The sequence below is a fragment of the Nyctereutes procyonoides genome, unplaced genomic scaffold, assembly GCF_905146905.1.
Source record: "Nyctereutes procyonoides isolate TBG_1078 unplaced genomic scaffold, NYPRO_anot_genome, whole genome shotgun sequence".
NCBI lineage: Eukaryota > Metazoa > Chordata > Mammalia > Carnivora > Canidae > Nyctereutes > Nyctereutes procyonoides.
The window spans coordinates 17,440,544-17,455,391 of record NW_026575120.1 but is presented as its reverse complement, the minus strand read 5'-3'; positions in this window follow the sequence as shown (position 1 = coordinate 17,455,391).

The window sequence follows — 14,848 nt, the reverse complement described above, 5'->3', positions numbered from 1 at the left end:
CAATATAGGATTCAATGATTCTATATATTGCTCAGTGCTTATTATCATAGGTGTTCTATTAATCCCCATCACCTAGTTCACCCATCCCCCCAACCACCTCCCCTCTGGTGACCATCAGTTTGTTCCCTATAGTTAAAAGTCTGTTTTTTTGTTTGTCTCTTTTTTTCTTAAATTCCATATATGAGTGAAAGCATATGATATTTGTCTTTCTATGACTAACTCATTTTACTTAGCATGGTATAATGTTGTAGGTCTATCCATGTTGTCACAAATGGCAAGATTTCACTCTTTTTCATGGCTGAGTAATATTCCATTGTGTATATATACTGCATCTTCTTTATCCATTCATCTATAGATGGACCTTGGATTGCTTCCATCATTTGTCTATTGTAAATAATGTTGCATATATCTTTTCAAATTAGTGTTCTTGTATTCTTTGTAGAAATACCAAAGATCATAGGGTAGTTTTATTTTCAATTTCTTGAGGTACCTCAAAACTATTTTCCACAACGGTTATACCAGTTTGTATTCCAACCAACAGTGCACAAGCATTCCTTTTTTTCCACATCTTTGTCAACATTTGTTTCTGTGGTCTTGACTTTAGCCATTCCAACATGTGTGAGGTCATATCTCATTGTGGTTTTGATTTGCATATCCCTGAAAATGAGTGATGTGCAACATCTTTTCATGTACGCATAACCCATTTTATGTCTTTTTAAAAAAGATTTTATTTATTCATTCATGAGACACACAGAAAGGCAGACAGAGGCACAGGGAGAAGCAAGCTCCATGCAGGGAGCCCGATGTGGGACTTGATCCCAGGACTGCAGGATCACGCCCTGAGCCAAAGGCAGATGCTCAACCCCTGAGCCACCCAGGTGTCCCACCACTTTATGTCTTTATTGGAAAAATATCTATTCATGTCTTCTGCCCATTTTTTAATTGGATTATTTGGGGTTTTTGGTGTTGAGTTGTACAAGTTCCTTATACATTTTGGATACTAACCCTTTGTTGGAGATGTCATTTGCAAATGTCTTCTCCCATTCAGTATGGTGTGTTTTACTTTTGATTGTTTCCTTTGCTGTGCAGAAATTTTTTATTATGATGTAGTCCCAATAGTTTAATTTAAAGCTATTTCATTTTAAAAGTCACTGGAGTCTAAAGCATCTTGGTTGGTTGCGAATCACAAGCAGTAAGGAAGTACCACTTTCCCATTGACAGAGCTACATCTTTCTCAGAGACTCCTAGGATGGAAATTCCATGGAGCTTTTTGCTTGCTGTCTTTGTTCAGGCTATCAAAACAAAAACCATAATCTGAGTGGCTTAAAAAACAGACAACTATTTCTCATCGGTCTGGAGGCTGGAAGTCTGAGATCAAGATGCCAGCACGACTGGATTCTCGTGAGAGATCACTTCCTGGCTTGTAGTTGGTTACCTCCTCCTCCTCCCATAGTGGAAAAGGAGGGATCTCTGATTTCCTTCTCTTTTTATAAGGGCATTCATCCCCATCATTGAAGCCTCACCCTCATGACCTCATGTATACTTTATTACCTCTCAAAGACCCCATCCCCAAATAGCATCACCTTGGAGGAGTGGGACTTTAATATGCAAATTTACTAAGCAGGAATGGAGTAACCATGAAGCTGCCTGCAACTCTATTTCCTGCCCAGGAGAAACCTCATCTGCAGGAGAGAATAAGGCCAAAGGACATGGAGAGGCAGGAGAAAAGATAGAGACTGGGACACACACACACACACACACACACACACACACTCACACACACGCACCCTTCTCAAAGTAGTGTTGGAATCTGTGGACCTAGTTGGTCATTGGAGGCTAGCTGCTGTTTTTGGTAGCTAGATTTTAGGAGCCAGTAGGTTCCTCTTCCCAAAGCTAACTCAGATTGAGTTTCAGCACTTGTAAGCAGAATTCCTGATCTATGAAACTTTCTTCACACCCTCTACTCTATACTTGTCCTTTGGTTATTTCATCTGCTACTAGGACTTCAACTTCACTTGAATACTGACTTCCATGTTCTATTCTATACCAGACCTCCTTTCTGAGCTCTGGCCAGTAAGATTCCTGCAGGAATTTCCACTTTCATGTCCCATGATGCATTAAGCTTCATACATCTATGACATCATCATTTTCTTCACTCTACTTCCAACTAACAAAGTTTTTCTACATTCTCCTATACCAATTAATATAATTATTGTTTTCACAATTAATGTAATCATTGTTTTCACAGTTCCCCAGATTGGGTGTCATTCTAGACTTCTCTTCTACTATAATTTCCACCCACATCCAATCTCAAAGGTCATCTCCTTCTTTTAGACTTGCTCATTGTTAATCTTTTTTTTTTCAAATTTGCAATGTTATTTTGTATTGTTTCTAGTTCTTCACTGAAATTTTTGAATTCATCTTTTATCCTCATGAATATGGATGTTTTACAGCCTGTGCCTATTAATTCCACCATTTGGAATACCTGACTTTCTGTTATCTGTTGCTTCTGTTGATTCTCTCTCATATTATCTTTTTTCCTTATATGCCTAGTTAACTTTATATTAGAAGTTGTATTTGAAAAATTGTTTATAGAAATCATTTGAGGCCTAGAATGTTCTCTTTGCTCAGAGGTGATTTTAGTTCTATTCACCAGCAATCTGGATTGCTTTAATTCAATTTACAAGTTTGAAATTTTCAGACCATCCACATGATTCAAAGCTGACCTAAAATCTGTGTGTAGGGGCTTGGTTTACTTCTAATTCTCTTTGGCTCTCTGAGTCTTGATCCCAAAGGAGGGTAGTTTACCAGAACTCTCAACCTTTACAGGCACTGCACTCTAACTTGTGCCACTAGTTCCATTAGGCAAGACGTGCTCAACCTCTTTTGTCCTTTGACAATCCGATGGACCTATGGACTCCTCAGATGTTTTGTTTTTTTAAAAGTTTTTAAAGTAGGCATGGAGCCCAACGTGGAGCCTGAGCTCATGACCCTGAGATCAAGACCCAAGCTGAGATCAAGAGTTAGATGCCTGGGGATCCCTGGGTGTCTCAGCGGTTTAGTGCCTGCCTTCGGCTCAGGGCATGATCCTGGAGTCCCAGGATCAAGTCCCACATCAGGCTCCCTGCGTGGAGCCTCCTTCTCCCTCTGCCTGTGTCTCTGCTTCTCTCTCTCGCTCTGTCTCTCTCTCTCTCTCTGTCTCTCATGAATAAATAAATAAAATCTTTAAAAAAAAAAGAGATGCCTGACTAAGCCAGCCAGGTGCCCCTAAAATCAATATAAATAGGATTACAAAGGAAACCTATTATATTGAAATAAAGTTATCAAAATGCTGATTAAAATTTGTGATACAGTAATACATGTGCTTCTTTATTAAAGTATTAAATAGCAAATTCTAGCAGCAGGTCAAATACCAACTGTAATTTAGAACAGTGATGAATGTAAATGACATTTTGAGATATCTACAACTATAAATATTGTATGAAAATATCTGATTTCCCGCTGATGACAAAGTCACAATTACTTTGAATATTAATATGGCTTGCAGCCTAGATTAGTAATAAAACAAAAGTGTAAGCTTCATTTAGTGGTTAAGGAAAAGAGAGATGTACTTCTCTGGACTTCTGTTTTCTCCTAGATCTTGGTGCAACAATTCCTCACTAGCTCATTAGCAATTTGATGTCTTTGGAAAAATGTTTTTGTATTTTTTCCAATATTTATTATTTTTTTTTAAAGATTTTATGTATTTATTCATGAGAGATACAGAGAGAGAGGCAGAGACATAGGAGAAGGAGAGGCAGGCTTCCCGCAGGGAGCTCCAAGTAGGACTCGATCCCAGGACCCCAGGATTATGACCTGAGCCAAAGGCAGATGCTCAACCACTGAGCCACCTAGGTGCCCCTATTTTGTCCAATTTTTAAGTTGTGTTAAGTTACCTAGTCTGCTATTACAGGAGGCAGAGTTGCCTGCCCATCGCCATGTTATCCCCACCTTTATGTGCTATAGGGGCCTTATTTCTTCTCACTTGGACTGCCAGCACAGCCACTGATTTCTAACCCTGTGGTGTGGCCTCCATTCTCCATAGTCGCCAGAAGGATTTTTCTAAATGCAAATCAAAATTTAAAATATAATTCTAATCATTTCAGATCTTAGCTTCAAGTCTTTGGAGACTTCCAGATGTCTCCTAGGGGACTCTATAAGTCGGGAAACTGTCCTCCTCCCACACCCCACTCTCGTCCTATGCTATTGCCATGCCCGGCTTCTTGGATTGCCTACAATACTTTATGTGCCCTATGGCTTCTATCCCTCGCCATGGTATTTCTACCTAAAATAGTCATATTCTCTTCCCTCCTCAGCCTGGCTAACTGCTCTAGTGTCCTAAGTCTTGGCTTAGGCCACCTTTTCCAGGGAGCTTTTGGGATTTCTTGTCTTTGGAGTCCTTCCTGTGTTCTTTTCTACCACTCATTCCTACTTTTATGAAAGCATATTATTCTGTGATTTGTGTTCCTGTTGGTCTCCCTTGCTGAGCAATACATTTTCTTCCTCTGATGCCAGGTTACATGCAGGTTATGTACCGCAGTGTCTGACCTTATGTTTGTTTACCAAATTGAGAGGAGTTATACTTGGCATACTACTATTTTTTTATTTTAATTTTTTAACCTTCACATCTTTTTTACTATTGAATTTTAGATGAAGCCCAGCATATCACTGTTTTTATTGTGTCATTTACACAATCTATTCACTCTTTGTAAAGTTCTAGAGTGACAGGACACTACAACTCTTGCCTTCATTACTTTTTCTTATGTTCCTCACCTAGGAAATTGTATTCATGAAATTGCTCATTCCTACACTTTTTAAAAACTGGGAACACCAGGTTACTAATATATACCCAAATTGCTACTATGTACCTATTTATTCTTAATATTTGGGAGTAGCTTTTAAATTAAGACAAAGTAGTAAGATAGTATAAAAAGATCAGAAACTATTTTAGGAAAGACCCAGGGCAATGTGATAGCAAGCTGTGGTGAAGCAATGAACACAATACTTGGCTCTGAGCTCCCTGGTAGGAAGGCTAAAACCTAGAACCAGTAGGACTCCTCTGTCTGATACAATGAATCATCAAAGTTTGAAGAGACAAATTTTTACTTGTACTAATTTCTGAGAAAAATTTCTTAACATCGATCCTTATAAAGATAACCAAAGGTAACATAATTGAGAATGTCTTCGACTATAATTTTTGGAAGACACAGATTTTATTCACATGGTAGCTATTTCTCTGCTAAAATCAAGGAACTAATACAGTCCCATTAGTTTAGGGGAACTGCTTTCTGGTTCTTCTGGTTTTCAAGTTTGGTACGAAGTAAAAGTGAATGAACCAATTGAAAAAGACTGATGATATGGCCCTTAGCACCTCTCTTGTTCTGTTGATTAACCTGTTGATGTGCCATGGTTGGTGGTCTATTCCTCATAACAGAGTTCACTCAAATATAGATAGGTGATATTGTTTATTGTAGATCAGAAAGGCTTAAATACCAGGAGATGGCAAAGTTAATGATCTATTGTAAAAATGATGGAGGTGGACTGTGGTCTCACTCAGCTTGAAGGCCAGTTGCCACTTCTGGAGGTTGAGGGCAGCGATGCCTGCAAACACAGCAAGTGCACACATGCCGTGTTTGCAAACAAATGAAATTAGATGAGGCATATGCCATTTCTCATTATGTTATTTTCGTGATCTATCCAGGAAATTAGATTGCAGCCATGCTTAAATCATCTTGTTTGTTCCAAGTATTCCTAATATAAAATTATTTATACCTTACTTAATTCTTCAAAGGATTTTTGTGGAATTTTAATAAATATAAAATAGTAAAACTAAGTATAAAAAGATTAGAAACCATTTAGGGAAAGAGAAAGAGTGATTTAACCAGGAAGTTGGGAGACAATGGTGAGACGAGTGCTCATCTCATAGGGTTGTTATGAGGATTAAACAAGGTAATTTGTGGAAAGCAATTCATACATTGTCCTGGACACAGGTGCGCAGAAAATATTAACCTCCTTTACACAATTCTTTTTTGTAGGCAGTGGGTAGCCACTGAAGCTTTTTAAGAGAGGCAATGAAATGGGCAGAATTATACTTGAGGAAAATTGCAGCTTCAGAGATAACAGAAACAGCAACTTGAAGTTTAAAAAAAATTACATTTGAGCTGGGAATACTTTTGGGTCCCAAGGAATACCCCACTTAATAGGCTTAATATAAGCCTATACATATAGCCTCTCATATACAAAGCTTTGAACCCAAGCAAATCATTTCCTTTCAAACACTGTAGTCCTGGCTTTTGAGACAATTTGTTTTCCTGAGTCAAATGACCTCATATTTTCAGATTTACACTTGGGAGTTCTCTTAGGATTCATTATAAATTTCTTGGAGGCTGAAACTGTCATTATTTTTATTCCCATAGAACTGGGACAAAAAGCAAGGTAATTGTGTGAATTTATTCTGAGTAGTTAGTTTTCCTTAACAAGTTAGAAGAATTTATAAGCATTGTGGTATGTAGAACAAGATCTGCTTAAAGCAGAGAGTACACCTATGTTAAGAAAAATGACATTTCCTTTAAAATAATGTAAATGGTAATGATTATTCCCTCAAGGGAGTCTTTTTGGAAGATGTGAACTTCAGTGCAGCTATCATTACGAAAAACATTTTTGGATCTGTTTTCATTTTTTGGAGAGAGGACTCCAAAAGGTAAGTTAATTAAGAGGCTGGACTCTGGTGCTCTAGGTTCACTGGGGTTTGAATCCATCTTCTCTGGTAGTCATGTGGTCTTCACAGATTAGTCTGTTTTCTTATCTATCAATTGGGAATATAAATGGTACCTACCTTATAAATACATTAAAAAATTCAAAATTTGGGGGCATGTGGGTGGTTCAGTCAGGTAAGCATATGACTCTTGATCTCAGCTCAGGTCTTGATTTCAGGGTCATGAGTTCAAGCCCTGCATTGGGCTCCACAGTGGGTGTGGAACCTACTTAAAAAAAATTAAAATTTGTTAACATCTACAAGTCTTAAAAAAAAAACTACAAGTCTTGCCTTTCAGACAGATATAAAATGAATATGTGTCAAAGATTTTATTTAACAATTTATTTTTTAAGATTTTATTTATTTATTTGATATATACATAGAGAGCAAGGACTCGTGCACAAGGAGGGAGAGCAGCAGGCAGAGGGAGAGGGGGAAGTAGCTCCCCTGCAGAGCATGGAGCCTGACATGGGCTCAATCCTCATGGGGTGCCATCCTGCCACCATGACCTGAGCCAAAGGCAGATGCTTAACTGACTGAGCCACACAGGCACCCCTTAACTCACTATATAATGAAAGAAGCAGGAAAATGTTAAAATCAGTTCAAGTGAGGATTTGACTTTATACTCTCTAGGACAAAATTCACCTGCATTGCCGTGAACAGGAATTATTTACATACCACAGTCAGGAAAATTCACATTAACATCAGTTTTCTATAAATTAGCTTCTACCTCTATAGAGTTGTACAATAGTCGATTGAAAGACATGGGTGCACGTCCTACATACATCAAACGTCTCATTGACAGAATATCCAGTAATGCCTTTTGCTCATTCCAAAAATCTCAAGTTTTTCATTTCATAAAGTTGCTGTGAAGATTTACAAGTTTATTCTACTTAAGGCATAGAATAGACTGACTCATAGTAAATACTTAATCAACATTACTGCTTTCAGAATCTGTAGTACATTCCTTTGAATACTCTTTTAACCTTAAAAAATGAAAACAGTTATTTTACCAGCAAAAATGGGCTTACTCAGGAATAACAGAGAATTGCAATTTGGGAACATTCAAGCTATGGTAAAACCATAGGCATATCCAACAAAGAAAGGAGAGGAATCTTATATTATGGAGTGGGAGAAAGCTGCGAGTGGTTGTTTTGAAAAAAAGTCTATTAAAGAAAAGTATGAATTTAGAGTGATGACAGTTTCTCATTTGCTGAGTTGCAGAGGTAGAAGAGTTCTTGTAGGAGATGCAATGTACAACTTTCCCTATTGGGACTTGGAGTCGATGATTCTTTCCTGTTGGGGACTCTTCTGTTGGTGTCTGTATTTGATGTTGCATGGTACTGCTCACTATTCTGGCTTCCCAACTCCAGGGAGGTCTTACTTTATTAATTTTTGCAACACTCAGGAATTGTTTTTCAGCCAGGGAAAGGATGTTCAAGTTTTTAGAAACAGCTACAGTATTTGAAGCCAAGCTGTAAATAAAGGATACTGATTTTGCTTTTTAAAAAATAAAGGTGTTTTGACAAGTGAGAGTTTTTCAGAGCTAGTTTATTAGATACATTAAAAAAAATCAATTCTCAGAGGATTCTGGGAAGATGGTAGAGTAGGAAGCACCAGGAATTTGTCTCTCTGCCTAGACAATAATTACACTGACAGACTCTGTCTTTTGTAACTATTTTGTAACTCTGGAGTCTGTTGAAGGCTTACAACTTCTAGGGGAAGACTAGGATGTTAAATTAAAGTTAGTTTTGGTCAGTTTCAGCTCTTATCTAAATAGCAGCTACTCATCTTTCACTCCTAGTCATGTGGTAGGCAACTGTACAAGTGTTTCTGGAGCAGCTTGCACTTAGCTTATGGGAGCTAGGGTGGGTAAAAAGGACCCTGTCCTCTAAATATAGGGGTTCTGTGCTCTTATTGCTGCTTGGTGCTTCTGATCCCAGAGGAGCAAAGGGGCAGGCAGCCGTTATTGAACCTCCGTCATTGTTGCAAGCCCCTTTCCCTCTGGTTGCAGTGACTTCCAAGGGATTTAAAAGGCTGGTACCTTTTCTTTCCGCTTTTATTTTTTTCCCTATTCAGGAGCCTAATTAAAGACTAGGACATTAAAAAAAATAATTGCATATGCAGGGAAAATTAGAAAGTGACTGTGCATGCCCCTGGGAAAAGCTCAGAAAAGACATGAGATGACATTAAGTTTATACCTCAGGCTGCTCCATGGCACTGAGACAGCCTACAACAAACAAAAAGCCAAAACCAATACACACAAATAACAAAAAAACCAGCAAATACTGGGGAAAATGGAGTGTCTGATTTACACAGTTACCAAATTATTAGTTTCAAAGGTCCAGTGTTCAACAGAAAGTCACAAGATATATGAGGAAACAGGAAAGTATGACCTATTCTTTTTTTTTCTTTAAAGATTTTATTTATGTATTTGTTAGAGAAAGAGAGAGAGAGAGAGAGAGAGAGAGAGAGCACACAAGTGGGGAGAGTGGCAGGTTAGAGGGAGAGGGAGAAGCAGGACTTGATCCCAGGGGGATCCCTGGGTGGCGCAGCGGTTTGGCGCCTGCCTTTGGCCCGGGGCGCGATCCTGGAGACCCGGGATCGAATCCCACGTCGGGCTCCCGGTGCATGGAGCCTGCTTCTCCCTCTGCCTGTGTCTCTGCCTCTCTCTCTCACTGTGTGCCTATCATAAATTAAAAAAAAAAAATTAAAAAAAAATAGGACTTGATCCCAGGACTCTGGGATCATAACCTGAGCCAAAGGCAAGATGCTTAACCAACTGAGCCATCCAGGTGCCCCAAGTATGATCTATTCAAAAGAAAAAATAAATCAATAGAAATTACTGAAAAAGACATAGTAGTAATCTGGATTTTAAAACTGTCTTAAAGGTGCTCAAAGAACTAAAAGAAGGTGTGCAGAAAGTCAAGAAAATGATCTGTAAACAGCATGGAAATATCAAAGATACAAAAACTTAAAAAGAAACCAAAAAGAAACTCGAGCTGAAAAATTCAATAACCAAAATGAAAAATTCACTGGCGAATTCAAAGGCAGATTTGTTTTTTATTTTATTTTATTTTATTTTATTTTATTTTATTTTATTTTATTTTATTTTATTTTATTTTATTTTATTTTTAATTTTTATTTATTTATGATAGTCGCAGAGAGAGAGAGAGAGAGAGAGGCAGAGACACAGGCAGAGGGAGAAGCAGGCTCCATGCATCGGGAGCCCGACGTGGGATTTGATCCCGGGTCTCCAGGATCGCGCCCTGGGCCAAAGGCAGGCGCTAAACCGCTGCGCCACCCAGGGATCCCTCAAAGGCAGATTTGAACAGCAGAAGAAAGATTCTATGAACTGAAGATAGGTCAATGTAAATTACTGAGGCTGAAGAACAGAAAAAAAAAATTGAAAAGCAATCAAAACCTAAGTGACCTATGGGACATGACACCATCAAGAGGACCAATGTATGCATCATGGGAGTCCCAGAAAGAAGAGAGACAGAAATGGACAGAGAGAACATTTGAAGAAATAATGGCTGAAAACTTCCCAAATCTGATAAAAGACATGAATATAAATATCCAAGGAGGTCAACAAACTTCAAGTGAGATGAATTCTTATCCACATTAAGATTCATTATAAGCAAATTTTCAAAAGCCAAAGACAGAGAATCTTGAGAGCTGCAAGAGAGAAGTGAATTATCACATAACAAGGGATTTTCCATAAGATTATGAGTAAATTTCTCATTAGAAACTTTGGAGGCCAGAAGACAGTGGGTCAATATATTCAAAGTGCTAAAAGGAAAAAAAAAACTGTCAACCAAGAATCCTATACCCAACAAAATTGTTTTTCAGAAGTGAGAAAGAAATTATGACACTCCCAGATAAATAAAAGCTAAAGGAGTCTGTGACTGTTATCTGCTCTGCAAGAAATGCTCAAGGGAGTCCAGCAAGGTAAAATGAAAAGACACCAGGCAGTAAATCAAAACCATATGGAGAGATAAAAATCTAATAAAGATAGATTTATGGGCAATTATAAAAGCTAGTATTATTGCAACTGTGTCTTTTGTTTTCTACATGATTTGAGAGACATGAATTTTAAGGAAAAAAAACCTCAATTTCATAGTGCCAAAGCTAGTCTTACTATAACTTTGGTTTGTAACTACAAATCTTGCTTTCTACATAATTTAAGAAACAAAATGAACGTAGATGAATAATGAGTTTGTTTTTAGGAACACGTCAACAATTGAAAGAGGTGGGATGGAGTTGCAAATACGCAAACTTTTTATGTTACTGAAGTTAAGCTGCTATGAATTAAAATTAGAGTGTTATAACTTTAGGATATTAAATGTAATCCACATGGTGATCACAAAGTAGCTATAGAGTATACAGATCTGGAGATAATAAAAGAGTTTAAACATTTCACTGCAAAAAAAATCAACTCAATACAAAGGAAGAACAGAAATGGGGGATCCCTGGGTGGCGCAGCGGTTTGGCGCCTGCCTTTGGCCCAGGGCGCGATCCTGGAGACCCGGGATCGAATCCCACGTCGGGCTCCCGGTGCATGGAGCCTGCTTCTCCCTCTGCCTGTGTATCTGCCTCTCTCTCTCTCTCTCTCTCTCTCTCTCTCTCTCTGTGACTATCATAAATAAATAAAAATTAAAAAAAAAAGGAAGAACAGAAATGCTGGAAATAAAGGACAAAATGGCTATAGGGCATATGGAAAACAGAGAGCACAGTGACAGAATTAAGTCTCTCCTAATTAGTAAGTACTTTAAGTTTATACATAGATTAAATTCTTCAAACAAAAGATTGGCAGAGTGGATAAAAACACATGATCTGACTATCTGCTGTCCACAGGAAGCTCACTTGGGGTCCAAGGACACAAACAGGTTGAAAAGATAAGAATGGGAAACAATATTCCATGTAAATAGTAACCAAAGGAAAGCATGAGTGGCTATGCTAGTATCATACAAAATAGACTTTAGATCAAAAAAGTTTAGAAGAGAGAAAGAACATTATATATTAGCAAAAGGTTTAACACAGCAAGAACATAGAGTAATTATAAATATTCACCATCAAAAACATATGAAGCAAAAACTGATAGAATTGAAGGGAGAAACAGACTGTTTTACAGTGACTGAAGACTTCAATATCCACTCCTCACAACAATGAATGGAACAAATAGAAGTTAAGTAAGGAAACAGAAGACTGAAACAACACAATAAAGCAACTGGATTAACAGACGTATAGAGAACACTCTACCCAACAGCAGCATACACCCTTTCAAATGCACATGGATCATTTTCCAGGATAGACTACATTTTAGGCCACAAATGAAGTCTCAATAGATTTAAAAAGATAGATATAATACAAGGCATTTTATCTGACCACAATAGGATAAAGTTAGAAATCCATTAAAAAGCTGAAAAGTCATAAAACTGTGTAAGTTTTTTTTTTTTTACAACCAATGGCTCAAAAAAGAAATCACAAAGGAAATTAGAGAACAGATACAAATGAAAATGAAAACACAACATACCAAAATTTGTGAGATGTAGCACAAGTAGTGCTAATGGGAAAATTTATAGCCATGTTTTATATTAAAAAATAAGAAAAATCTCAAATCAACAACCTAACTTTACAGCTTTGGAGACTAGGAAAAGAAGAACAAATTAAACCCAAAACTAGTAAAAGGAAGGAAATAGTTAGGATTGGAGAAGAGATAAATGAAATATAGAGTAGAAAAACAACAGAGGAAATCAATAAAGCCAAAAGCTGGTTCTTCAAAAAAAAAATAAACAAAATTGACAAACCTTTGCCTAGACTTAAAAAAAAAAAAGAAGACTCAGATTACTAAAATCATAAATAAAAGTGGGGACATTATTACGGATTCTAGAGAAATAAAAGGATTATAAAAAAACACATAAACAGTTGTACATCAAAATTGGATAACCCAGATGAAATGGATATGCACTTAGAAACACAGAACCTATCAAGACTAAATCACAAAAAAAAAAAAAGGAAAATCTGAACAGACTTATAACTAGTAAGGTGACTGAATATGTAATAAAAAATGTTCTACCCCCGAAAAGCCCTGAACTTGATGGCGTCACTGGTGAATCCTACCAAACAATTAAAGAAGTGATACCAATCCTTATCAAAGTTTTTCAAAATATGGAAAGGGAGAGAACACTTCCTTACTCATTCAAAAAGGCCAGTATAACCCTGATACCAAAGCCAGACAAAGACACTACAAGAAAAATACAGACCAATACCCCTTATGAACACCAATGCAGAAAAGGATTATACACAATGCCCAAGTGGGATTTATTCCTGGGATGCAAGGATGGGTCAACATACAAACTTGATTAATTTAATATGCCACATCAACAAAATGAAGGAAAAAAACTCCCACAAGATCATTTCAGTTGATGTAGAAAAAGTATTTATTTGTTTGTTTGTTTATTTATTTATTTATGATAGTCACACAGAGAGAGAGAGAGAGGCAGAGACGCAGGCAGAGGGAGAAGCAGGCCCCATGCACCGGGAGCCCGACGTGGGATTCAATCCCGGGTCTCCAGGATTGTGCCCTGGACCAAGGGCAGGTGCTGAACCGCTGCACCACCCAGGGATCCCTGTAGAAAAAGCATCTGACAAAATTCAACACCATTTCACGATAAAAACCACTTAATAAAATAGGAAGAGAAGTAAACCACCTCCACATAATAAGAGCCACAGCAAACACCATACTCAATGGTGAAAGGCTGAAAACTTTTCCTCTAAGATCAGGAGTTAGACAAGGGCACCTGCTCCTACCACTTGTATTTAACAAAGTACGGAAGTTCTGGTCAGAGGAATTGGGCAAGAAAAAGAAAGAAAAGGTGGCCAAATTGGAAAGGAAGAAGTCAAATTATCTCTGCTTTCACATGATATAATCTTATACATAGAAAACTTTAGACTTCACAAGAGAGCTGTTAGAACTAATACATAAATGTAGTGAAGTAGCAAGATACAAAGTCAAACACTCAAAGACCAGTTCCATTTCTATACACAAACAATGAGAAGTTATAAAGATGGTTCCAATTACAACAGCATCAGAAAGAAGAAAATACTTAGGAATTACCAAGGAGGTGAAAGCTTTGTACAATGAAAACTACATAGTATTGCTGTAAGAAAGTAAAACCATAAGTAAATGAAAACACAATCCATGTTCATGGACTAGAAGACAATATTGTTAAAATGTCAATACTACCTAAAGTGATCTAACGATTCAGTGCAACCTCTATCAAGATGTCAACATTTTTTACAAAAATAGAAAAAAAAATCCTAAAACCTATATCTAATCTCAAGAAAACCCTGAATAACCAAACCAGTCTTGAAATGGAACAAAACGGAAGGATTCACATTTCTTGATGATAAACTTACTGTGAAGTTACAGTACTCAAAATATTGTGATGGCTAGGTTGCCAAGACCATACAATGGGAAAAGGACAATCCTTTCAACAAATGATGTATGTGTGGAATGGGGTGGGGAGAAACTGGATATCCACATGCAAAAAAAAAAAAAAAAAAAAAAAAAAAAAAAAGGTTGAACCCTTACCTAACACCATATATAAAAATTAACTCAAAATAAATCAAAGAGCTGAATGAAAGACCTAAAACAATAAAGCTCTGAGAAGAAAACATACAACAAAGGCTTCATGATATTGGGTTTCATGATATTTTGTTGGTTATGACACCAAAGGCACAAGTAACAAAAGAAAAAAAAATTTATAAATTGGACTTCATGAAAATGTAAAAATTGTATGCATCAAAAGACACTATTTACAGAGTAAAAAGGCAACCCACAGAATGGGAGAAAATGTTTTCAAATTATATATCTGATAATGGGTTCATATCTAGAATGTATAGAGCACTCCTACAACTCAACAACAAAAAACCCCAACAACTCAATTAAAAAAAAGGTAAACAACTTGAATAGACATTTTTCCAAAAAAAAAAAAATACAGGAATGGTCAGAAAGCACATGAAAAGATGCTCTACATCACCAATAATTAG